General features: G+C 36.0%; 1 protein-coding gene across 1 annotated transcript in view; it reads right to left on the bottom strand.

Moving 5' to 3' along the window:
- The window catches only part of cnr1.S (cannabinoid receptor 1 (brain) S homeolog), a 38961-nt gene extending 13396 nt beyond the window's left edge, over nt 1–25565 (bottom strand). Inside the window, exon 1 of the mRNA XM_018264217.2 lies at nt 25269–25565. The gene's annotated coding sequence lies outside the window, so the exon portion shown is untranslated. The remainder of the gene's footprint in view (nt 1–25268) is intronic.
- Between the last annotated feature and the right edge of the window lie 687 nt (nt 25566–26252).

Here is a 26252-nt window from a genome sequence, read left to right as displayed (position 1 = left end):
ACCTGGCGAACCGATAAGATGAAGCTACATCCTCCTCAGCCTTATGTCAGTGACATCAGATACTGTGTGCCGAAAAGTTATAAAAAATGGAAAAAAAACCCATGTATGAATTTTCAGAAACTGCGGCAAAAATGTGCAGTGGAAAATTTCCCAAGAAAAAATACCCATTCACTTTAATGCATTTGGAGCGAGAAAAATTGTTGCGCACATAAAAAAATTGTCGCACATGAAAAAACTTTTGACACCTGTTGACTTCAATGCGTTTCCCAAACTTTTTACTTTCGCAAATTTTTTCGTAGTTTCGCTAAATTTTCGGCAAAGCAAATGGGACAGATTCACTCCACTATTTTTTAATGACAAGCAGCTACTACAAGCATTAGCACCAACATCACTAATAAAGACATATATACAACCTATATGTACCCGCCTATTCAAACTGTCCTAAGCATAAGTGTATTAACAAAGTTTCTCTAGGCAGAAATTAGTGAAATTTTGCTATGAAATGCTCATGCTGAAGAATTTACGGTGGGGAAACATCAGCAGCGTTCGGCTGCCAACACTCAACTACACATTTTGATGAATAAGCGTATTAACATCTGATGAAATGGCTTAAAGTGTGGTGAAGCCTTTCCCCCATATCTCATATTTGTTTAGGCAAACAGAGCACACACCGCATTATGTATTGGAGCCTTGATGGGAGAATAAAGAGAGACAGATTGCTGAGAGTGGGAAGCTGAAGAGTGAAGAACAGAATATATTTTGCTACAGAGTGTGATGAAGGAAATATTTGAGTGTGATTAAAGAAATGTTTCATTTGTCTGGTAAGCTAAATGGGCAAATGGATAAATTAGAGCAATTTGTGTGTACGGAAAGTTTAATTGATTGCATTTAGAGAAGTTCTTCATTTTATTCCATGAGAGGAAACACATAGTACATTTTAATTTTAGCTATAGTTTCCCTATAAGTTATGCCCACAAATATCACTGACCATTTTATGGAAAACACATTAAATACAGGGTATACATGTTGTTATACATTTTTCCTTTTACTTGTATCTCCTTTCAAAAAAAAGAATCCTTGGTTGGTAAGGAGTTACAGTATACTTGGTAAATATTATGTATGCCGCCTTTCCAGTTGCAGTCTAGTTTTAGATTTATCTCAAATGTTCCTATTTGTAAATGAAGTGATTAAACAATTTATTAAGGTGCTTGAAATTAGGGTGTAAATAATATATGAATACTGCAATTCTGGAAATTCCACACACTAAAAAGAATCTTTGGAAAGTCACTCATATTGAGAAAGAGGGATAAATATTGTATGAAATATAAATGATATGAAAATGTAGTTTTTATATTAAAACTATGAAGGCTGGCAGGCAATGACAACCCTAATAACATATGAATTTCACTCATTTCAAGAAAATAATAAGAACACCATTTCAATTTTAAGAATTTGATTGATTTTTAAAAATGATTTTGTGGATTGCCTGCAGGATACCAATTGAGGGTACAAGTTGTACAGTGGGAAAGTTGTTTCCTTGGGAAAGAATATTTATTTTTCCAAATGTTGTTTTCTTTGTGCTTTTAAGCTGAACCATTATTGTGTAAACAATCCTTCCTCAGTATTTAAGTAAATAAACAGGTGTTTGAGCAAAATTTTTTGTCAGGCCCCACAGAAGTACATTTCAGTTTCCTCTTGGTGGGCACAGCTGGAACAGTCCTTGGCTTAGTCATTTTGACAGCACTACTGAAAGGACCGTATGTGCTTTGACGGTAGATCTCTAAAGCTTGCACTTATGCCTGATCTCTCAGCAGGGAACACCAAATGCCTGCTTCTCTTTTCTCACTGTGAGTTACCTTTCTAAGCTTTACTGCAGAGAGGACACAGAAATTGTATTATTAGTAAGAATTTACATGAAAAAAAATCTAGATGATAAGTTTAATTGACAATGCCAAGTTTACCATGTGGTTCAGTTTAGCATTTATTTTCATCAACATGTTTATACTTGCCTTTATCCCTGTACTTTTAAATGTAATTACTCGAGGCTAGAAAAATAATACCTTAGGTCAGCTCCAGCTGTAGTGTTGCTAAACATGCAATAGAACCGATGAGTCACTGAATTAAATAGCTACTAGTCAAGAATAACGGTTAATGTGCATATGCCTACCAATAGAACAGTTTTATTAAGAGATGCTGAAGAAAATTCCTATGTGTAGGGCCGTACTGAAATATTTTTGTATAATAGTTTACAAATTATAGTTTAGCTGCTGAAAGTAGTAATGGGTGAAACAGAGAAAATTTGAGAAAAACACATTGAAGTCAATGGATGTCAAAATAATTTTGACACACGCCAATTTTTGACGTGTGAATTTTCCATGCAGTTTCGCAAAAACATTTGCAGGCTGCGAAACATGGAAATTCGGCATGGATCCATGCCTGGCAAATTTATTCGCCCATCACTAGATTGGTGCTACTTTTATTGGTAATAAATGGATTTTTTTTATCAGAACCTTATCAGAATATCTTTGAAAATGGATGCATGTCCCAACATGGTCACACAGCAAAAGCTCAATTAACATGGACCCCACTCCAAAATGGCTTGTGGTCTGTGCCATGATGTTAATAAAAATAAAGGCAATTTAAATTCTTAAAGACACTTTGTGAGTGCTGTCCAAGACCAGACAATTCACTGGCATTCTCACTCACATTGGGATGTAGCAGTGAAGGGCTGTTCCCTAGTCTTCTAAACCTGCAAGGTTTAGGGCAGCCCCACAACAATTAATGTAAAGCATGATTAGATACCTTTTAAATGAAAACCATACCGGCATACTAAATAAATATTACAGCTAGACAGAATTATTCTTTTTGTCCACAGAAGTATAGGTGGAGCCACAACGATGTGCGTATCTGCTACACATTGCACACCATTCATTTTTATAGATAAAATGATATTACAGAGTGAGCCAGTTGCATAATTTAAGGTAGCTTTATTTATACTGTAGATGTGCTTGTCGAATTACATGTTACTTAATTATAGGAAAGTAAAAAATATTCTTCCTTTATTTCCAGCATGGGCACAACAATTATCAAATATTCTTATGCAAATGAAAGTACAGGTATGGGATCCAAATTACTTCATTTTAATTAAATAACTCACACTTTTAAGAATGTTATCTTTTTTCTCTATAATAATAAAACAGTAAGATATAATTACCCTTCTTGGAGGCAAAACAATCCTAGTGGGGTTATTTAATGATTCAATGATTTTTAGTAGACTTAGGGGGTTATTTATAAAAATCTGAATTTTTCTGATATTTTAAATTAAACAAGTTCAACCAAACTAGAACCCTTGATTTACCCTTTAGTTATTAAAAGAGGAAGAAAAAATCGGATTGGGAAAAAACACAACTTTTTCATATTGTCTACCAAAAAAAAATCAAAATGTTTCGGATTTGAAGCCTAAAAAGTCTGAATTTTTTCGTGAAATCGGTGGAAAATCCTAAAAATCTTCGGATTATTGTATGAAATCCAGCACAGGCCATGATATCTTCAAATTACAAATTGTTGGACCTCTACAGGTTGAAGTTGGAGTATTTTTGGATTCTGACTTTTTGCATCCTCTGGGTATTTTTTCGAGTTTTTTGCATTAAGACTTTAATAAATAACCCCCTTAAATGTATGGAGATCCAAATTACAAAAAGATCCCTTATTCAGAAAAGTGCAGGTCCCGAACATTCTAGATAACTGGTTCCATACCTGTATAGAAAATTATATGACCGCCACTTCAGATAAGAAGCTTATCACCTTTACAACTGCAGTAACAAGTACATAACTGCCATTAGTAGGCTATTCACCTTAGAATTTACTTCAGTGTATTTATCTGAAACATGTGAAGGTTTATTTATTAAAGGTTGGATTTTAGAGGTTATTGAAACTACAACTTAACTTCCAAACATGAAAACCAAGATTGTCATTGAATTTATTAAAAGATTTGAATGTAAAAAGTGTGAACAAAAAAAAGCACTTAATGTGGAAAAAAAACTGAAAACCTTTAGAAATTCAAATTTTCTGGACAATTACTAGCAAAAAAGATCTGAAAACCTCTAAAAGTCAGATTTGATTTAAAGTGATCCAGTAAGATCAGTGCAGCTCCCACTGACTTCTATAGCACCTCGACAAATTTTACTTAGAGAAGTCTGGTATTAAAGGGTAAAGGTTTTTGTGGTTTTTTCACTTAATGGATTTAGAATTTTTTGTGATTTTTGGAAATATAGGAAAACCACAAATTTTTCACGATTCGTGGAAAAAATCCTAATTTGATTGCTAATAAATTGGCTCCATAGTGTTAAGTATTGTGTGTCCAGGGCATACTCGCTTTATTTGCAGCTGCATATATGAGCTGCCTTGTGTTTTTTTCCCTGCAGAACCCAACAAAGCCCTTTAGGTCAGAATAACAGTATTTTTCTACATGTAGGTTAAGATGAAATTGATTTGATTGATGTAACAATAAATATCACATTCTGCCATAGCCCCTATTATGCATCACTCTATTTCTCAATATTCTGTAGCACTTTCCACGAGCATCCCGATGGGGATCACCTTAACTGCTGAAACTCAACAGTGGTCCTTATGACATGTTATACCTGCATGTTTGATACATTGGAGAAATAAAATCTTCTGTTGTCACCCATGGGACATAATTACATTTTACCCTGCTCGCAAATGCCTCTATCTTTGTAGGTAACATGTGGATCATTTGCACGTGTGAGTTTGTGGAAAATGGAAGGATGGAAATTCATTTCATCACCTATTTCTTGCTTCAGCTGGATTCACAATAACAACAGGTTGATGAGTAAAAAGTATCATGCTTTTATCTTCATTGAAATCAACTATGCATGGAACTCAGCAAAAACGCACATTTAGAAAAATGTCTCACACAATAAAAACTTGGCTCATCCTAAGCAAAAAAAAAAAAATATTGGCATGTCCAAATGCTATTCAGAAGCTCTCATATTATGGAAGAGCAAAGCTCAGATCTATTACAGAGACAATACCATGTAACTGCCCCAGTTGATCAAAAGCATGAATGAGTTGGTTAAAAATATCAATCTGACACCTTTAATTAAAAGTAGCAGAAAAATCCTGCTGCCAGCTCAGGTACAGTAATTATAGAATATCATACCAATGAGAGAGTCTTATGCGTTTCCTTGGAAATAAAGAGCTCAAGGCACTCATCTTACATTGACATTCATTGCAGGTTTATTAAATAGGGATTCTTCGTTTCTTGCACATCTTTTTGACAGTCAATATTGGCAGCCTTACAAGAACAAAAAGTATCTTAGACTTTCTCCCTGGATGCTCTAATAACAAGCCTTCTGCCATTAGCATGTTAACTCAAGGCGGATGTATTACTAAGCCTTATTAAAAAGCTAAAAAACTGTTTTACGTTAATTATACATAGTTTCTCTGCACTGATTTCTGAATTTGCAACCATGACCACAACCATCCAGCCTAGCTAAGTGTATTTTCTGTCATATAGGTATGGGATCCGTTATCCGGAAAAGCAGTTATCCAGAATGCTGCGAATTACGGAAAGGTTGTCTATTATTTTTTATCCAAATAATCAAAATTTTTAAAAATGATTTCCTTTTTCTCTGTAATAATAAAATAGAACTTTGTATATAATAATTAATCCTTATTGGAAGCAAAACCAGCCTATAGGGTTTATTTTATGTTTAAATGATTTTCTAGTAGACTTTAGGTATGAAGATCCAAATTACCGTTATCCGTTACTCAAAAAACGCCAGGTTCCGAGCATTTTGGATAACAGGTCCAATACCTGTACCATTAAGTTGCCTGTCAAGTGAAGGTGTATGCCCTCAAAATATTGGATCTCTGTTTAGTCACATCTGCACCACAGGGTACACTGTCTTTTACAACACAATGCATCTACAGTCCCTTGTTTGTTTCTATGGTCTCTGAATGGGGATACCCTGCCACGTATTCAGGGGATTTAAGAACAGCATGATACAATACCTTGTGTGCGTGAGAACTGGACTTCAAGTTATGCAGATGTAATTCCAATTTTACACAGTGTGCCTAATTCCTTAAACTAATTATTTGCTATAGTTAGTGACACACAATACAAGCCAATCAGTCTCTTCTGAGCCTAAATTCAAAATAACGATAATTTATCAGTCAAACACTGCCAATGCAAATGTTCATAATTATAAACAGGTTGTGAAATCTGTCACATGGTTGGCATGATGTACATACTAAGAACAGAGAAGTTATAAAATTATTAAAACCCACATTACAGCAGGTTGGCATAATGTACAAAATAACAGCTGAAAAACTACTAGAATTCTTGAAAGTTGTATTACTACCATGCTGTGAATTTTTCCTCTTTCCCTTGTTTTCCCTTCCCCCACATACTTCCCATTAATTAGTCACACTATATAACACGCTCAGGCGTCCTCAAGCAGCACAGAGGCGCCTGGCGTGTTTATATAAAGACACTGGTAAGTTTTTTTCACTTTATCTTAATTTCATTGATTTCTTTTGTTGGTTTAGTCATCTGTGCTACATCCCCTGGTTTTAAATATACCTTAGGTTACATTCTTTATTATGTTACTATTGTATGTCCCCTATTATGTCTCCCACCAAGATACTTGGTTCCCAATTTAGATAATATATACTAGTAGCCTATCCCCCATGTCCATCAGCACTTGTTTTCCCATGCTGTGAACTATTTCTCCTCCCCTTGTTTCCCCTCCCTCCCATATCCTTGGCCCAAGGGCATCACTTAGTATGCACACTTACCCATAATCTGAACAGCTGTATATAATAATATTTTATAAATTTGCCTGTCTCTGTATTTTTTTAGTTGGTTTTTGCTCCCGCTCCATATTGCCTGATGAAGCAGGAAATGCCTGCGAAACGCGTTGCAATACAGTTTTGTGAATAAACTACTATTGAAAATTACCACTTTTGTTGGTGTCTGCTTGGAGGAGGTAAGTTTATTACTACCTCCTCTGAATTACCCATTGGGTTTTTAAGTGCTTTTAGCTATTTTTATCCTTTTGGCGCCTCTGTTTTGTTTTACTACCGTATTACTGCATATGCTTCAGGATCACAGAAACCAGCCCTTTCAGCATTGTTATCACTCCATGCTAGATAGTACACTACTGTAGAGCAGATTGTTTTTTTTAGAATTCTGAAAGGCTACAAGAGAATGCCAATAAGAGAAACCTTACTATTGTGTTTAGGACATTGACATATGCAGAGATTTGTTGCCTGTGGGAAATCTGTACTACCCACGGCAAACAGATGTCCTGAAAATACCTGTCCCTGCACTAACATTTGGATCACCGCATGTAAAACCCGACGATCAAACTTAATTGCAGGAAAATGCCTTCTTCTGCATTTTGAAGACCAAAACTAAATACCAAGCTACATTTATCTTTTCACCCCTAGATTATCAGTTATTGACCCTTCTCTGGTTGCATCAAATAAAATTCAGTTGTCGTTTTCATAAAGGTATTTGTTATTCACTTTTGGTAACTGTCAGGCTAGAATAACACAATTGCCTGCCCTAGATGCTTTTCTCCTGGTTGAACCAGTTTAAAGGAGCCTGCATGCTGTTTAACCTCGATGTGACAAATCAATGTCTTGAACACTGGAAGCAATGTGAAGATAAAACCAAAATGATTTAATATGAAAACAAATACAAAGATAGGATGGTCTGCGCAGATGCCAGGTCCAAGTACAGGAATTGTTCTTGGCAGGCAACAAGTCAAACAAGGTTCGAGTACAAGCAAATGTCTGGGCAAGGAGCAGGCAATGTCCCTGAGACAGGCAAAGGGCCGGGGCAAGATCCCAAATACAAAAATGTGAATAACAGCTTAGGATTTATAAATCAGACAGTCATAATATAAAAGAACATGGGCAGGACACGAATTGACAGAATCTCAGGATAGGAACTCAGCACAGGAACTCTGGTCACAGCAAAGAGTTCAGTGATCCAGCCTTGTGTAAAGGCCTGAAGCTGGATCCCAATAGCTTCAAGTGTCAACAGAGTCAGGAGGAAGGTCATTGAAATATGCTGCCAGGACAAAACCACAATGCCTCTTGTGGATCAATCTGGAGAAGTAGTGCCCAGTTCACACCAGGTAGTACTAGACTATGGAGCTCCAGACACTATTCCACCTATCAAAATAAAATTGCCCGTTGAGCAATATATAAATCAGGAGATAATGTATTTTTCAACAAGGTGGCCAATCATAGACTGTAAGAGCTAGGTCAGACCCAGAGACTAGGGTGGACAGGTCCTAATGTCCAGAATCCAGGGGAGATAAGTGGTAGGACTGCAGGCTCATAGGCTGGAGGCAGGACTGTAGAATAAGAGGCTGGTGGCAGGGCTTGGGTGACTTACAGAAGTAGCATGCTGTCAAAACATCAACAGGAGGCAAAGTCCCCTGAAGGCTGACACCAGGAAAATCTGCACTGATGATAAACCAGCCCACTGCTGATGATAAACCAGCCCTGGAGCAGGTATTAATTAAGGGGCAGATTTACTAAGGGTCGAATATCGAGGGTTAATTAACCCTCGATATTCGACTAGGAACTAAAATCGTTCGACTTCGAATATCGAAGTCGAACGATTTAGCGCAAATCCTGCGATCGAACGATCAAAGGATTATTCGTTCGATCGAACGATTAAATCCTTCGAATCGAACGATTCGAAGGATTTTAATACAACGATCGAAGGAATATCCTTCGATCAAAAAATCACAGGCAAGCCTATGGGGACCTTCCCCATAGGCTAACATTGACTTCGGTAGCTTTTAGCTGCCGAAGTAGGGGGTCGAAGTTTTTCTTAAAGAGACAGTACTTAGACTATCGAATGGTCGAATAGTCGAACGATTTTTAGTTCGAATCGTTCGATTCGAAGTCGAAGTAGTAGTCGAAGGTCGAAGTAGCCCATTCGATGGTCGAAGTAGCCCAAAAAACACTTCGAAATTCGAAGTTTTTTTACTTCGAATCCTTCACTCGAGCTTTGTAAATGTGCCCCTAAGTGTGCTTTCAGTAAAGATAGAAAAACAAGATAGGACAACACTGCCTACTGTGGCTCAACCTAAAAGCATAGTAGCCAGCGCACATCAGGTTGCCTCTTCTAGAACAGGGACTTAGACCTGAGAATAATTTAATAATGGATTTTAGTTGTTCCGTTTTGAGGAAAATAAATCTGGAAATGTCCTGATACAGTATGTCAAGGTCTTCATTGGTAACCTAGATAAATCTATGTAGAGAGCACAGCAAATCTCTGGGCAAATCCGATGGGATTACTTTAGGTTTCTGTACTTGAAATTAAAGTATATTCAGAAGTTATTGTCAAATGACAGTAGGGAGTACTGTTTCAGTGGGATAAGCGGTATATCAGACACCACACCTATTAAATAAACTATTTTATTAAATACACATTCAGATAAATATGGATCTAGGAGTAGATTAATTGATATAAATAAACAAAAAGTGTAATGTATGTCTGCTTCTTTGTATATATATATATATATATATATATATATATATATATATATATATATATATATATATATATATATATATATATATATTTTACAAAATTTACATCACCATGCAGTCTCATCAGGAAAAACCCCAGTCCAAGGGTTGCAGAAATTGCATGTCCTGATAAATACTTTATTTTTTATTACTATCCTGCTACAGTATTTAATTCTGGATCTCCTTCACTCATTCTGAATATTCCAATAGATTAATTTATGCCTATTTCTTTTCAAGAACCTAGGGGGAAAAACAAAGTTTACTCTTGTCATAAATTCTCCTTTTGAAAAATATAATAGTGTCAATTAGTGTCAATGTTAGTATTAAACAGACTCTCCAGGGCACAAGTATCCTAACTTATATAACTGTAAATTACCATGCATTTAGAACCTGTATTTTAAGCATTACTTCATAATAGTTTAGTTATTGAGGGGTCATTTGATGGCAGTGTGCATTGTCTACTTTTACATGTCATGAGTGCTTTAAAATATTAAAACTATTGGCATAATGTATGTGCCTAATTACCTCTTGGAATTTTAGACCATTGTATGCCAGGGTGATGCAAAACATAAATGAAAGCATAGACTTATATGTTCAACAGGAAAAGTGCAGAGGGGGTGGACAATAGTAGGTCTTGAAAAAGTGATTATTAACTGTAAAATATAGACCTTTTAATTTAATTTTCAATCTGTACTGAAAGGGTACTGAAAATAACTTATTTTCATTACCATGTAAAGTCTGTTAAATAATCACACCATGGGTATCCCCTGCAGGCAGAATTGTAATACCTAGGCTGTGATAAGTTATCTCTATAATAAAGCTACTGTACTATGTACATTCTGTAAGTAATCACTACTAATTGCTATTACAGCGAATCTATATATATAGATTTGACGTAGTTCGCCAGCTTAAATATATTGCAATATATGGACAAACAATCCCTGTTTTGTTTAAAGGGTAAGGCATTTTTTAGTAGCAGTATGCTATTGATAATGGGTTGAGTACAGAGGACTCTTGTATTTCTCTATATGTATTTTGTGGTCACACCCTCATTGTACCCCCACCTAATGTTTTTAAAAATTAGTGGTGAGCATAACTTTCCCTTGTTTGTTTTTTCTGGTAATTAAACCTCCAAAAAGGCAATTTTCCCTTTTGTTTCAAAAGTCAAATCTTTGCAATCACATATTCATAGACAGAAGAATCCTTGCTATACTCACCAGGAAATTGAAATATGGTGTAACCCCCAAATAAGCCCTTTTTCTATTTTTAATGTAAAGATACTATATTAATACCCAGCAGTACATGACGAAAAGAAAGAATATACATAAAGTGCCTGTCTACTGTTGCCAATTATACTCCTTTATTTTTACAGGTTAAATGAAAACATACTGTAGATAGAATATGTTCCTCTAATCTCTGTCATTTTTTTACACTCTTGCTATAATAATGTGTTTTACCCCATCCTCATCAAAAGTCCCACAATCATTAGTTAATTCAACAGATATTTTTGTATTTGACTTGATTTTGATAATACTATATTTTTTAAGGGAAGTTCTATGAATATCTAACACAATGATGAACTATTTGCTGATATAATTTCTTAAAGCCAGGCTTCTCCAGCCCAGTGTTGGATACATTACAGACTTGTTAAACTTTAGGGGAAAACTCTTTTAGGAAAAAGTGGAATCCTTAAGAATCCTTTAGCCTTTGAATGTCTTCGAGTGCAATTATCAAACTCAGTGTATCATGAAGAATTTGCATCTATTAAGGTCTATTTATGTAGCAATACTTTAGCGTGCAGTAGTTTCTTACAGTTTCTTAGAATTACACAGGTATATATGACTACACAGCAACTCAAGATAGAATCAATGTATCTTGGTGGATTATCTGAATTCACAGCAAAGATCAATTTTTATATGTCCTTGGATAGACCCCCTCCATTTTGAGGAGAAAACTCCAGTACTATTATAAATAACTCAAGAAGTCAAACAGAAGTTGTCAGCGAAGAAAAATTGTTCTTGTTAAAAATGGATAAAAAACATTGTTGAAATTCAACCTCATCAGGTAGAAGAAAACAGTTTGTTTCAGGGACAGATATTGCCAAAGGCTAGCTCATTGGTGGGGAGAAGGATCACATATCATTGAAAAAGGATTCATTTCACAATAACAGTCTTAACTGTGAAAATATCATCAGTGACTACTTAATTACTAATTAATTTGATACATGGAAACACGGGGTATGATTTTTATTGTCTGCAGGTGTTAATGAAATTACTTGATTAAGACAATTAAATGATGATTGACCCATGAAGAAATCCATTGCTTATGAGGTTTTAGCAAAACATGTATCTCCCTCCAGTGTAAAGGTAAATTGTTTCCTTAATAATATTACTTTCCCCTTAAAATGCGTACAGTTATATCATTTCCATATAATATAGGGTGTGTAAAATTGCTGTTCACAAGAGACCAGTATATAATTATTGCATGTAAATTCCAATAAGGGAAGATCAACTGAAAAATGTAAACTGCATACAGTTACAGACTGATGGGTCCATGGAATTTAGACTCCCAACAGTGGGAAAAAGGAATTTGTACCTGCTAGAAATAATAATAATAAAAATAGCTTACAAAATAAATCCATCACCTTGCTACATTTATTGGTTTTTGTTAGCCCAAAAACATACAAAATAGGGCGAAGTTAATCATATATTTTTAGCAGAGCATTGTAATGTTTTAACTCCAACATATTAATATATTTAAACACACACATATATATAATAAACTCCTGGTGAGCGATAATAATGTTGATCCTTTTAACATGTTTGGCTTAATTTTTAAACAAAAATTAAATCATCTATATTTTCCTTTTTACTACATACAGCAATGCACTGCTGTTATTATTGTCCTCTAAGAGCCCTTGGTATTTCTAAGATCATACTTATGAGTGATTTCATTTTAGCTTTGGAAGACATACAGTAGCTGAAGACAACTGGTGGCTGATGGACTGTTTTATCAATAGATGCAGCTGATGGCCAGGAGGTACATACATGCATTATCAGTGGCATCTAGAGGTCAAAAGTTTATATTTATAACTTCAGCATTCTAAAAATATCCTTACAATATTATATTTGGAGATAAAGGATAACTACAATTTTATGTTAATTTTTTAAATGTAAAATTATATATATAGGCAATCACTAACGTTTCGGCCAGCAATAAAGGCTAGATTGCTGGCTGAAATGTTAGTGGTTGCCTTGTCTAAATAAACACCTTTATTATTTTTCAAGTTCTGTGAGTGCAGACCTTTTTTTCCTGCTAAATATATAGATCATTTCTGAGTAACCGTGATATGTTTTTAATGTTTTGGGGTAAGGTTATAGGGAGGGTGGGATGGTGTTCCCTCTACAGTATCTCTAGACCTTAGGCTACTTCTGTGAGTCGGGGAATAGTTACAATCGTTTTTCAGATTTTTAGGTTGGATTAAGATGGAGTTTGATGTACTTGGTTATGATTATCCTATAGCAGCATTCTGAGCATTTGTGTATGAGCTCCGATCTAGGATATTAAGGGAATTTGTTTAAAGAAATTAATGGGGTGGTACTAACCAGAAGTAAAGAGCAGTGGATCCTAATAGAATGTGGATGTTAGTAAAAAATAGCACCAATCATGGGACGAATTGAATATACAAGATATGAAATGTGTTGTATCAATTGTATTATTTGAAAGCATTATTTCATTGATCCGCATGCATATCATTACTGTTGAAAAACGTGTGATATTAATTTGTTGTATTAATCACTCTTTAGAATTATATCCTCAGGATATACAGCAAAGTGGTGGGACTCTGAACAGTGACTGGAGCAGTGACGTTCTAGACGAGCGCTGTGAAGGGGATGTGGGAAAATAGAAGATTCTTACAAGCAAACACGGTGAAGGGGGAGTGGGAAGATTGAAAATAGAAGATTCTTACAAGCTAACACGGTGAAGGGGGTGTGGGAAAATTGAAGACAACTACTAGCAGTAACACAGAGGAACTGGACAGCACGAGTCACACATATTGATTGACGCACAAGATGTGCGCACACTACACGGAATGCCGATATTGGGCTTTGCAGCGTAGGGACAATTGGGTAAAGGTGATGCACGGGTTATTGGCGGGATACACATAAGGGAAACGATAGAAGGATCGACACATGTGGAACGACGGATATGAGTCACAGGGGGTATGACAGGCACCGAAGAGGGGTATAGACACTTGGAGTGGAGGTAAGCTCACATTTTATATTCTTAATTGTCACTTTGAAACACGTTGTAGGTTAGTGGTGATTGACACAATGTTGTCGGTTTACTGATTGAGAGATATATAATATGACACATTACTGAAAGTCACTGGGTCTAGAGTGGAACTAACAAATGCCGTGTAGAACTAATATATGCTGTGTAAATGTATCAGTTGGGGATATCAAGTGACAACTGCTTAGATTCAGTTAGGATGTATTACATTAGCTTGATTAGGGGGAACACGTCAGATTGGGAGGGAACCAGGGATCCTGCGCCATCTTCCTGGTATTTAAGGGAGGTTTCTATTGCAATTTGTAACTTTGACAAAGGCTGAGATGCAGCCGAAACGTTAGTTTCTTAAATAAACGGTTTATACTTTTGGACAAGACCTGTGAGTGCGGCTTCTTCATTGGAGGATTATATATATATATAAATATATATATATATATATATATATATATATACTAAATAGAAATGATGGACAGCACTCGCAGTTATTATTCAAACTTTGTATTAAATAGTAAAAATTACATCACCATAAATGTGCATATTCATACGGGCGACGTTTCGAGCCAATGGGGTCCTTTCTCAAGCCATGTGGAACAATGGTGCTTACACCATATTATATATTGTATAAAATAAAAAGGCACAATTTGCATTTTTTTCACATGACAACTATACCTTTCACTGTTTACAAAGGTTAAGAATGTGGAGTGATCTCCTACCTAATGTACCAGCATCAAATATACTACACTTTTAGGGGGTATTTACTAAAACTCAACCTTTTCTCACTACAATAAAAAAAAAAATTGACCAAACTTCCAAACCCAAATCCCCCTATCAATAAAAGTTCTTGAAAAATTGGTGCAGGAAAAAGTTGTGACAATATAATGTGTCAATTCGAATCGTGCAACTTTTTCAAATTGTCGCTCCAAAAACTCAACTTTATCAAAGTGTCGCTTGAATGAAAACCAGTATCAACAGACAGAAACTATCATGAATCCTGAAGGTATAAAACAGGTTGCAATTGTTAAAGGGACCATCTGCCATTGACTTCTACTTTATTTAACTGGAATATTTTCAGATTCTGATTTTTAGCAGCTTCAGAACATTAAAAACTCGACCAGAAAAATTTGATGTTTAGCAAATTGGTCCCTTAATTTCATAAAAATTAATGTGTTTATTACTCCCATTATTCAGTGTGTGGACGAATTCAAAATAATACCAATAAAGAACCAGCTATTCTAGTCAATTCATCGTCTTCATGGTTTCCATTTAAAAAAAAAAACCTTCATAGTTTAATCATTATATGGAGACAAAAAAAAACAACATTCGCCATTTTACAGGGATTTGTGAACCAATCTTTTATTGGATTTTGAAAATGCTTTCTATCTCCTTCTGTATAGTCCAATCTAGACAGATGATGTAAAACTGAAAATATTTTGAGAAATATTTCCAGTTCCTTAGGTGTCTTGTTTTGGAGATCAGATGTATTTAAAAAGCCAATTAAACTAAACCTGACTGCTACCAGCATGAATAAAACTGTCTCTGAACAGACCTAGAAAGAAAGCAGTTTTTATCATCATTTACAATATAGTCCCACATAAACACTTTTGGGCTTATTTATCAAAAATCAAATTTGTGAGGTATGTACAGATTTTTTCTACTTCGAATTAGCTCAATTTAAAAACTTGAATATTTACTTATTTATGAAAAAATCAGAAGGTAAAAAAACTCAGTTTAAAATCATGAAAAAAAACGTGAATACCTCAAATTTATTGACTTTATAGGCTTAAAAAAAACTTGAATTTGCGAGTTTACAAACTCAAAAACTTGAAAATCTCAAATTAATAAAATGGTTGGGAAAACTTCCATTGGCTTCTACATGACCTTGCCAGCTTTTAGATGCTGATTTTTTTTTCATTGAAGTTTGAGGTTTTTTTTTAAAAACCAAACATTCGAGTTTTTGAAAATATCATTCGGATTTCGAATTGTGGCAAAAATTTTGAAACCTTTATAAATCACTACCTTTATGTGTAGCAGAGGCTAAAAGCTAAAATAGTTATGGTTAGCCACCTACATTTCCAGACTCCCATACAGAAATGTGTTTCTCTGCAGTGTTCCTTAAAGGACCCCCCTCCCTCCTCCCCCCAGCCTAGCTGCCCCCCCTGGATAAATGCCCCTAACTCTTTACTTACCCCTCCAAGCATCTAAGCAGATTCTGTCCTGCGGAGTTAACGGCAGCCATCTTATTCTCTTCGGTAATATTTGGAATGGGACCAGCGTAGTGGTGCATGCGCAGTTGGAGAAATTTTCTGTTTCCCGACAACTGCGCATGCGCTGAAACTCACGAAAATTGCAGAATCGCCGGTCTCATTCCGAAGATTACCGAAGCGGCTGAAGATAGCGTCAGTGAACTCCGCTGGACAGAATCTGCAGAGTTAGGGGCATTTGCCCGGGTAGCAGCTAGGCTGGGGGGAGGAGGGAGGGGTGGGGTTAGACGGGGTAGGGTTTTTTATTAAGGGTTTCTTTCTCCTTTAATGGAGCTATGTTTATTTTTTGCCTGTTCTGTAGTTTTTCTGTAATTTATCTACTCAATAGTTGACTTTAATTCTGTGATTTATGTACCACAGGATTATCTGGTTTTGAAAAACCTTGTTTTGGGAGAATTTGTGCAGGGAGAGGAGCAGGTAGTCTACACTTAACAACCTATTAGAAAAGGGCCAGGATCTCACCATTCTAAGAGATCACACAAATATCTCATGCTTGGATCAAGCCTTAAATAATATTTATTAGTCACATCTCATTGTCCCATATGCCTGTACAATGCCCATATCATGTAGCACTGAGTATGGTGTTTGTAGGAGTGTCTTCTTAATATCAAGTTCTCTATTGGACACAAATAGGCCTCCTTTAAACTAAAAGTGTTTTTGTTTGTGTCAATACATTTAGCTCCACCATCACCTAGGAGGTTATTTACTAAACTCTGAATGCCAAAAATCCAAAAAATTTGTGTTTTTTAGTATAAAATCCGAATTTTTAGTCTAAAAAAAATCACGGATTTTTCAGAATTTATTATACCCTGAGGATGGAAAAAGTCTGAATCTGAAAATCCGGCATCTCAGACCTGCCGAGGTTGCATATAAGTCAATGGGAGAAGTGCCAAAGATTTTTATGAGTTTTTGGGTGGAAATTCTGAAATATTTGTAAGATTCGTATTTTTCACGATTTTTCTCCCGTAAACAACATTTTTGGGAAAGTGTATTAATAAATAAGCCGAAGATTAGTCTTCATCAAGTGAAATACATGCTCACTTGGGTTCAGATCAGGTGACTGACTTGGCCAGTCAAGAATATTCCATTTCTTTGTTTTAATAAACTCTTGGGTTGCTTTGGCTGTATGTTTTGGGTCATTGTCCATCTGTATTATGAAATGCCTCCCAATCAATTTGACTGTATTTAGCTGGATTTGAGCAGACAGTGTCTCTGAACACCTCAGGATTCATTTGGCTGCTTCTGTCCTGTGTCATAAACACTAGTGTCCCAGTGCCACTGGCAGCCATGCAAGCCCAAGCCATCACACTGCCTCTGTCATGTTTTATAGATTATGTGGTTTAGATCATGTGCTGTTCCATGCCTCCTCCATAATTTTTTCTTGTCATCATTCTGGTAGAGGTTGATCGTGGTTTCATCTGTCCAAAGAACATTTTTACAGAACTGTGCTGGCTTTTTTAGATGTTTTTTTTTAGCAAAGTCCAATCTAGACTTGGATATCGATATGCCTATCTCCTGGAAAATGGTGTTCACTTGTTTGGCTGTTGTGAAGGGGTTTCTCTTCACCATGGAAATGATTCTGCGATCATCCATCACTGTTGTCTTCTGTGGACGTCCAGGTCTTTTTGCATTGCTGAGTTCACCAGTGCTTTCTAATATTGTAGCAATTTTTCGGATGGGTTTTTTCTGTTTTTGCAGCTTAAGGATGGCTTGTTTCACCTGCATGGAGAGCTCCTTTAACCGCATGGTGTATGTTCACAGCAGAATCTTCCACACACAAGCACCCCCCCCCCCTCAAATCAACTCCAGGACTTTTATCTGTTTCATTGATAATGACATAACAAAGGAATTGCCCACACCTGCCCATGAAATAGCCTTTGAGTCAATCGACCATTTGCTTTTGAGCCCCTGAAATGAAGTGATTGTGTTAAAAAAAGGCTTTAGTTCCTTACGTTTTTATGCAATCTTTTTGTTCAACCCACTGAATTAAAGCTGAAAGTTTGCAGCTCAACTGCATCTGAGTTGTTTCACTTAAAATTCATTGTGGTAATGTACAGAACCAAAATTAGAAAACAATTGTCCAATCTGTCCAAATATTTATGGACCTAACTGTATATAAGGCATGAAATACAGAATGTCTGAACTGGATTCTGAGAATGCAATCTATACTGTACCTAATTCAATGCATACGTAAATTGATATACTGTTTATTGTTGCTTCTCATGTAGGAAAGTCCTACAAAGGACTCATATGTGTGCATGTGTTAATGTGAAACAACATGAAAATAAGCACTCGCAGCGGTAGTACCAGAGGTAAAGATCACGACCAGTACAGTTGTGTGATATTGCTTTCTACATTTATCAGTTCCCTACATTATATCTCAATAACAGTTCACTAACGCCCAGCAAGCAGAATTAATTGATGCAAAACAAGACAATAATAATGGTGTGGAAAAACGATAAAGAGAGAAAGAGAAATGATCATCAATACAAAAATTTATTTTACATTGTCATTTATAAATGTATTTTGTGCTGTACATTTATACCATTTCCTAAATGCTGTTGGCTTGTAAAACTTAAAATATAATAACATAATGAATATAAATGATCTCTTTGCTTATGCATAAATAATTTTTTATGTTAAAAAAACAGAGGCTGTTTGAATATCAAACATACCCTGAACATCACATGCAATTAAAAATTCATATCACAGTTATTATTCCATTAGCAAGATAACTTACACCCACAATGTGTACTCTGTAGACTTCCCGTAGGCAGTGTCGTGGCATTATCCGCAGGGACCATGTCATCGATTCTTTTCAAACAGTTTCAAAACAATATGCGGAATAAAAATGGGCCAAGAACATTGTGTTAAACAAATACACCTTTCATCTCATCAAAAATCCTTTGTTAAGAGTCAAATAAAGAACAAGAGGTAAGTGTGCCATTCACCTTCGATGATGGCCAAGGGGGTAGAGGAAGGGAGATGAAATGTTAACCAAAGGCAGCATCTTACTACAAATAAGAATAAATCCAGATGAAATTGCTCACTGATCAGAGAAATCAGGAAAGAGCTTATAATACTTTGCCGTAGGCAAATGTTTGATGCAGCTGTTTAGATATTACAATCTAAAGCTATATAGTCTTCAGGATCATGGAAAATATGGATTCAGAAATGTTTCTCTCTTTCTTTCTCCATTCGATGGGCTCAGAGAGAACCATTTCCTACCATTTTAACCTACATAAATAGTCTGGCTTTTAAGTCCATCGGATATGACTGAAACCATCATACAAGCCAAACTCCAAACATGTTTGGTTTTAAAGACCTAATCCCCTCTATGGAAAAATAATAAAGCAGGAATGGATCTGTTGTAATTTTTAATTATCAATCTTTGTGTATATAGTGGAACTTGCATGGATTAGTTCCCAACTTGCATGGATTAGTTCGCCGAAAAATTCTCGAAACGGCGCCGGCGTCTCGTTTTTGACTCCAGCGTCCGTTTTTTCGAAAAAACAATTTTGACGCCAGCGAATTTTTGCCGCAAATTTTCACGGGCAGTTCGCGAATTTATTCGCTGGCGGCAAATCGCGCAAATTCGCCGCGAATTCGCGCCTGGCGAATAAATTCGCCCATCACTAGAGATATCCTCTCATGGAAATAGTGATGAAGAAAAGTAAATTAAAAAAAGAAGTGTTGAAGCCTAAGCTTTCCATCTGGATGAGTAGTTTGGAAGTTGCAGTTCAGCATTAATGTGAAAGTAGTTTTGAACTTTTATTTTACTTATTGTTTTACCAACATTTGTTATTCTGTGGTACCACCAAGGACACATAGTTACATAGTTAGATTGGATAGAATAAAGACCAAAGTCCATCAAGTTCAACCCCTCCAAATGAAACCCAGCATCCATACATATACACACTGACCCCTCCTATACACTGACATAAACTATATATACTCATACACTAACTATAGACTTTAGTATCACAATAGTATGACAATGCCTTGGATATTATGTATGTCCAAGAAATCATCCAAGCCACTCTTAAAGGCATTAACAGAATCGGACACCACAACATCATCCACCACCACCATGAACCACCTACGTTGCTTCAAATGAAAGTTCTTTTCTTCTAGTCTAAAGGGGTGGCCTCTGGTATGGTGATCCTCTTTATGGGTAAAAAGTTCCCCTGCTATTTGTCTATAATGTCCTCTAATGTACTTGTAAAGTGTAATCATGTCCCCTCGCATACGCCTTTTTTCCACAGAAAACAACTCCAACCATGACAATCTACCCTCCTCTGATATTACGGGTCCAAACCCCTTCCTGCTTGATTTTTTTACTATCACATATTTAAGAGATAATTTTGGATCTTTTTACTGCTTATATATTTTAGCTTGTCTGATTTTTTTGTCTGATTTATTAGCCTCCTTGTACCTGATAAACATTTTCAGCTGTCCCAGCTAATTGAAAGCCTTAAAGGGGTGGGTCACCTTTAAGTTAACTTTTATTATGTTATAGAATGGCCAATTATAAGCAACTTTTAAATTGGTCTTCATTATTTTTTTAGTTTTATAGTTTTTGAATAATTTGCCTTCTTTTGAGTTTTTCCAGCTTTCAAATGGGGGTCACTGACTCCATGTAAAAAACAAATACTAAGTAAGGCTACAAATGTATTGTTATTGCTACTTTTTACTCATCTTTCTATTCAGGCCCTCAGCTATTCATATTCCAGTCTCTTAATCAAATCAATTCATGGTTAAGTGTTTTATTTGCTCCTTATAGAGTTGTTTCTGCAACATAGGAGACCATGTTATGATCACTATTCCCTAAATGCTCATGCACACAAATGCTAGAAATAATACATTTGGTATTATTAGTTATTACAAGATCCAAAAGAGACTGATTCCTATTAAGTTCTTGGACTAGCTAGAATAAAAAGTTGTCATTCAGCAGATTTACAAACCTGCTAGCTTTTTCTGTTTTGTCATCCCCATTACCCCAGTCAATGTCTGGATAATTAAAGTCACCCATAATAATAACTCGACCAAGTTGTGAAGCCGCTTCTATGTAGATGTAGAGCTGGAGCGCCACTGGCTCCCTCGACTGTAGTTTCATATTCAAGGCACAGTGCAATAACTGCAGTACGATACTTTGAAATTGAACATAAGGAATAATAATTCATGTTCAGTAATGCTTGCTGTTATAAGGAAGGGTGTCCATGCCTTGGTAAAGTTTTGGATTTTATTGGGTACACATGTATCTATCATTGATCAGATACAAAGAAGGCAAGGCAAATATTCATTTGCATGTCCTTCAATAATACATTTTATTTCTGATGTTTTCATATGATTTGTTGACATTATGTTAGTTACATATTCCAAAGTAGGACATTCATAGAGTAGGAAAAAGCCAAAACAAAATTCACTGCAAAGTGCGTTTATTTACACTACGTTTCGGGTGTCAAGCCCTATATCGAGTGGGATAAAGGGATTGACACCCAAAACATGTTGTGTAAATAAACGCACTTTGCAGTGAATTTTGTTTTGACTTTTTCCTACTCTATGAATGTTCTAGTTGTACAATGAAAAGCCGTGCTTGAAGGTTTGGTTGTGTATGGGTAAGCAGTTGACATATTTCAAAGTCTTGCTGTAAGCCACTTACTAAGCCATTATTCATTTGTTCAGTACATCAAACAGCACTGGCTATAATAAGGATATAGTAAGGGGGAATAGATACTGAACACAGTGCTTTTATTTAACACACTGGATCTGTGTAGATGCACGGATACTCTTTACACTAGTATAACCACCCTGGTGTATACAATGGTATCTTAAAGATACAGAATACTTATCATGTAATGTACAAGGAATTACAAACATGTCCCCTATGACACTAGACCATGCTGCATTCATTTTGATATTAACCCCACTACCAATTATTTTGCACTACCAATAAATGTTTATGTGACTTTTTGATTGGCTTCCTTGAATACTGTAGGATGCAATAGTTGGTCACTGCTGCAGTAAATTTCAATTATCTAATCATCAGATTACACTGCATGCACAGAAGAAAACAAACACTTTCATTCAAACAACAGCCTACTGCTTTGTTGTAATTAGAAGTGGATGCTAGTCAGTTTGCACTTAATCGAGTTCCATGGCGATGGGCAATGTATTGATGTAGAATTACTACTCCTAGTATACTTCTGCTAGGTGAGCTGTCAGGAAGTATGGGGAATCAGAGCACCATTATGTAACAGAACATTTTTCATATTTGTAAAGTAGCAGCCCATGCATTCCCAAACCATTTTGTTTTATGGAGTCCCTGATAAAGTCCTTGATGTCAAAACTGTAAAAAATAACTAAAGATTCTTGGGGTTTTATTTGCCAACAGTAGAAGGCTGCAGGCAAAAACACAGAGGGCTTTCAAGTCATTAGTCTCTCATTTGTTTGACACGTTTATTTGTTAATGTATATCCAGCTGCTGTAGCCAGATGCGACCCATTCTGTGTAGGTCACCTACTGTACACAGCACATTGTCACATTCATCAGCATTAAATAGGAGTTTGCGTTACCCTGTGGAACTGTTCATGTAGCAATTAATAACCATGAATAGTATATCCAGTATACTAGTTTCAACTAGTTGTTTGATGTCAGGCATATTAAAGCACATACTGATAGGCTAAACAAAATACCATTAAGAGACTTATGTTCGCTTTATTTTTTAACACTCTCTCAATTGACAGCACTATATAAATTATTTATGTACAGTATCTACAATGCAGATTAACAGATTAAGCAGAATTTGCTGAATGCCCCATGCAAACTATTTTAAGGTACATGGCACAAATAAAAATGGGATATATATATATATATATATATATATATATATATATATATATATATATATATAATGCATAACCATTCGTTTTTATGCACATAATAAGCACACACATTGATACATGCATATGCACTGGCATAAAGAAAATATTGAAAAATGTGTATATTTTCATACACAGAGGTGCGCATACACTGAATAATCGTGCATGTTTGCATTTCAGATCATTTTGGTTCAAGAAAGGGCAATGTTTACAGTCATGTGTTTTTCTAGACCCCAAGTGGTATCTAAGGGCGGGGTTTGTTGTGAGTGAAGATTAGCAGAAAAATTATGAAATCATTTATAGCAGTGTGTATAGCTTCCCATTATACTACCAGCTAAAATGATAATCATCACCACAGCCCTAAGCAAATCTCCTGCTGAGATGCATGAAGTCCCTTTTTGCCTGAGATCAGAAGCACTGTAAGGGATCACTGCCCACTGACATCAAAGTCTGTCTAATGCCCTTTGAGAGAATATTTTGATGCTTTCTTTATGCAATTAGGAAATTCATTAACTAACAAAGGTAAAAAGCCACTTAAATAATACATTTGTTCAAGTGCTGCATGGCAGGACCAAAAATGTCCTCCAGCATAGCAAGCTTCAAAGGAATCATTTAATGTTTACCATCAAGAAACCTGAAATTAGGAAATCATCAGAGAATTATCTTCCAGATATGCTAATTGAACAAAACAATAATGAATATTCTGTATGTTGGCAATTGCTATTATAGTTTGAGGTAGATAAATATCTTACTTCTGTGTTCGCAAAAAGAAAAATTCCTTCCGCAATGAGAGTTTAATGACACACTCAAGGATTTGTACTTTGTTTATTTTTATACTCTTCTAGACAAGAGACACCATATATTATCCTGTATTAGGATGCACCACACATCTCCCTCCCCCTGTTTTCACAAGCTCAGTGAAAACACAGATAAGGAAAAATCAGTTAATGTATAAAAATGTGCTTTAAATGCTTTAAATGCTTTAAATTGAAACCCATTGATAAACAGCTTAATTCTAATCAAAACTGCCAGCATAGGTTACAAATGAACATCTTGGTGTAACCAATGCTTTCTGGGGCTTTACACCTCAATATAGTGCATTTCTTGCGAATACATTTGTGTCTTTATTGGTGGGCAAGTGGGTTTCTTATATAGTTACAAAGGAAAAGGGAGCTGACGTTGTCCAGTGACAGTACCACCACCTTATGAGGCCACCCTCATTCAACAGTTTTATACTGATAATAAATCAAGATGTGGGGTAAACTAAAGTGCTCCAAGATTGCTCCAAGATTGCTCAATAAAGACACCAATATGATTGTGCGGCACCTTATTTTGCATTTAAACCTTTTTGTCCCTCAGCAGGTTGAAAGAGTTGTAAAAATAAATAAATAAATAAATAAATAAATATATATATAAAGCTGTTTAATGACAGTTTAAAACATGCGCTATGCCAGTTCACCATAATGCAAGGGGGGGGAAACCGTGTTTACTCTTTTCTAAAATTAGTTCAGGGTTAATGTTTTTACATGAGACTTGTGGGCTTATAAGGAAACAGGCAAACAAATGTAATTTTCTGGAGAAGGACTATCCCCTCCTGTCACATCAGCATTGTTATGAAAGTGTTATTTGATGAGAATGATGGAATCAACATGGTGAGATTTACATGTAAAGATCCGCATGTAGAACATGGAGGTTGGGCTGAAAGGGATCCATTTGCTGCACAATAACAAAAGCCTCCCCACAGAGTATACTTGATTTTCCAAGCTTAACATGAACTTTCATTAAGAATCTCCACTTGAAACTTTCCTGTTATTGCAAAATAGGGTCAGATAAGCTATTATTGAAATGATGGCGCAGAAATGATCAGTTTTAACACATTGCAACCAGTAAACGTGCAGTACATCTGCTCAGCAAGTATTCCCAATATGTTTCCCCGTTTCCATGTCAATAGATATTAGCAGCATGAACTGCATCAGTCAAAGAGATAGGAAATTATCTTTTATGTAATAAGCAGGAGTCAGGCAACACTGGACTCCTATAGTAGCTCTTTTACAAACCGATTAAGATGTTGCTGCAAAAAAATCTCCAATCTAAAACATGACACTTATCCCCCAATACGTCTCTCTATAATGTTCCCTCAATACAATATAACACACCTAAGAAAGGTAAACAGGTTCCTTATGGCAAAATCGCGCGTAAAATAAATCTGATCCCAAGTTCGTGTGGGACAAGCACTAACAAGACGCCTTACCTCTGCTCACATGCCAACCTCGTACTCCGCTTATGATCTGTCGGACACAGGATTGTGCGGAAAGCAGATCGCTCTCTGATCAACTTGCCTTGTAGCTTCAACAGCCCTCTGCGCTGGGAGCTGTCCACCACACGTGGTTCTGAACTGCTGCCCCTGACTGCGAACAAGGAGAGTTCTGTACAGAGCCCCGAGCACAGGCACAAGGATGGCAGTTTTCTGCAGGAGACGAACACACACACAGTCAGAAGGCTCAACCAGGAATCAGTAAGCGCTTCAGTATTTGTCTGCCAAAGTCTGTTTTCTAACAGATTCTCTATCTGTACAGCCTTATGGGCGTGTTTATGTTGAATCCAGGCAGGGAGTTCTTCAGGGTCCTAATTCCCTCTTCCCCTGTTCAGGGTGCTGAAGTATTGACTTACCTGAGCCTACTTTGCCAGCATAAAACTATTACCACTTATTACTTACTTAGTGTTCATTCTATTATAATAATAATAATAAACAATACTACTACTAATAATAACAACAATACAACTACTACTACTACTACTACTACTAATAATAATAATAATAATAACAATTTTTTTTATAATTATTATTGTTATTATTATTATTTATAAAGCATGAATATCAGACATACAAGGACTTGCAGAGACTTAGCCCATCTGACTATATCCTTGGGTAACTTTCATACAATTGCTGTCTGTCAGTTAATGGCCAGAGCATCTTCTGATTTGTTCTTTTACTACTTTATTTAATCTGAATGGTTAGTTGTAGATCAGGAGATTACAATGTATGATCGTTTGTCAGACATAGGATACAGTCTGCACATCTATGGCCAGCTCTAGAGGGATTATGAGTAACACAGATTATTTTACCATATTGCAAATTACAGTGTTGTTGAGTACCACTTCCAATAGGAAGGCAGGGTGCAAAGAGAATGGACTTCTGCAGCTACCCTCTTAAATGTGTCTGCTTGACAGCACT

Source organism: Xenopus laevis, chromosome 5S (genome assembly GCF_017654675.1).
Source record: "Xenopus laevis strain J_2021 chromosome 5S, Xenopus_laevis_v10.1, whole genome shotgun sequence".
In the NCBI taxonomy this organism is placed as follows: Eukaryota; Metazoa; Chordata; class Amphibia; order Anura; family Pipidae; genus Xenopus; species Xenopus laevis.
The sequence above is the reverse complement of the archived record's forward strand: the minus strand, read 5'-3'. Positions and strand labels throughout refer to the sequence as shown.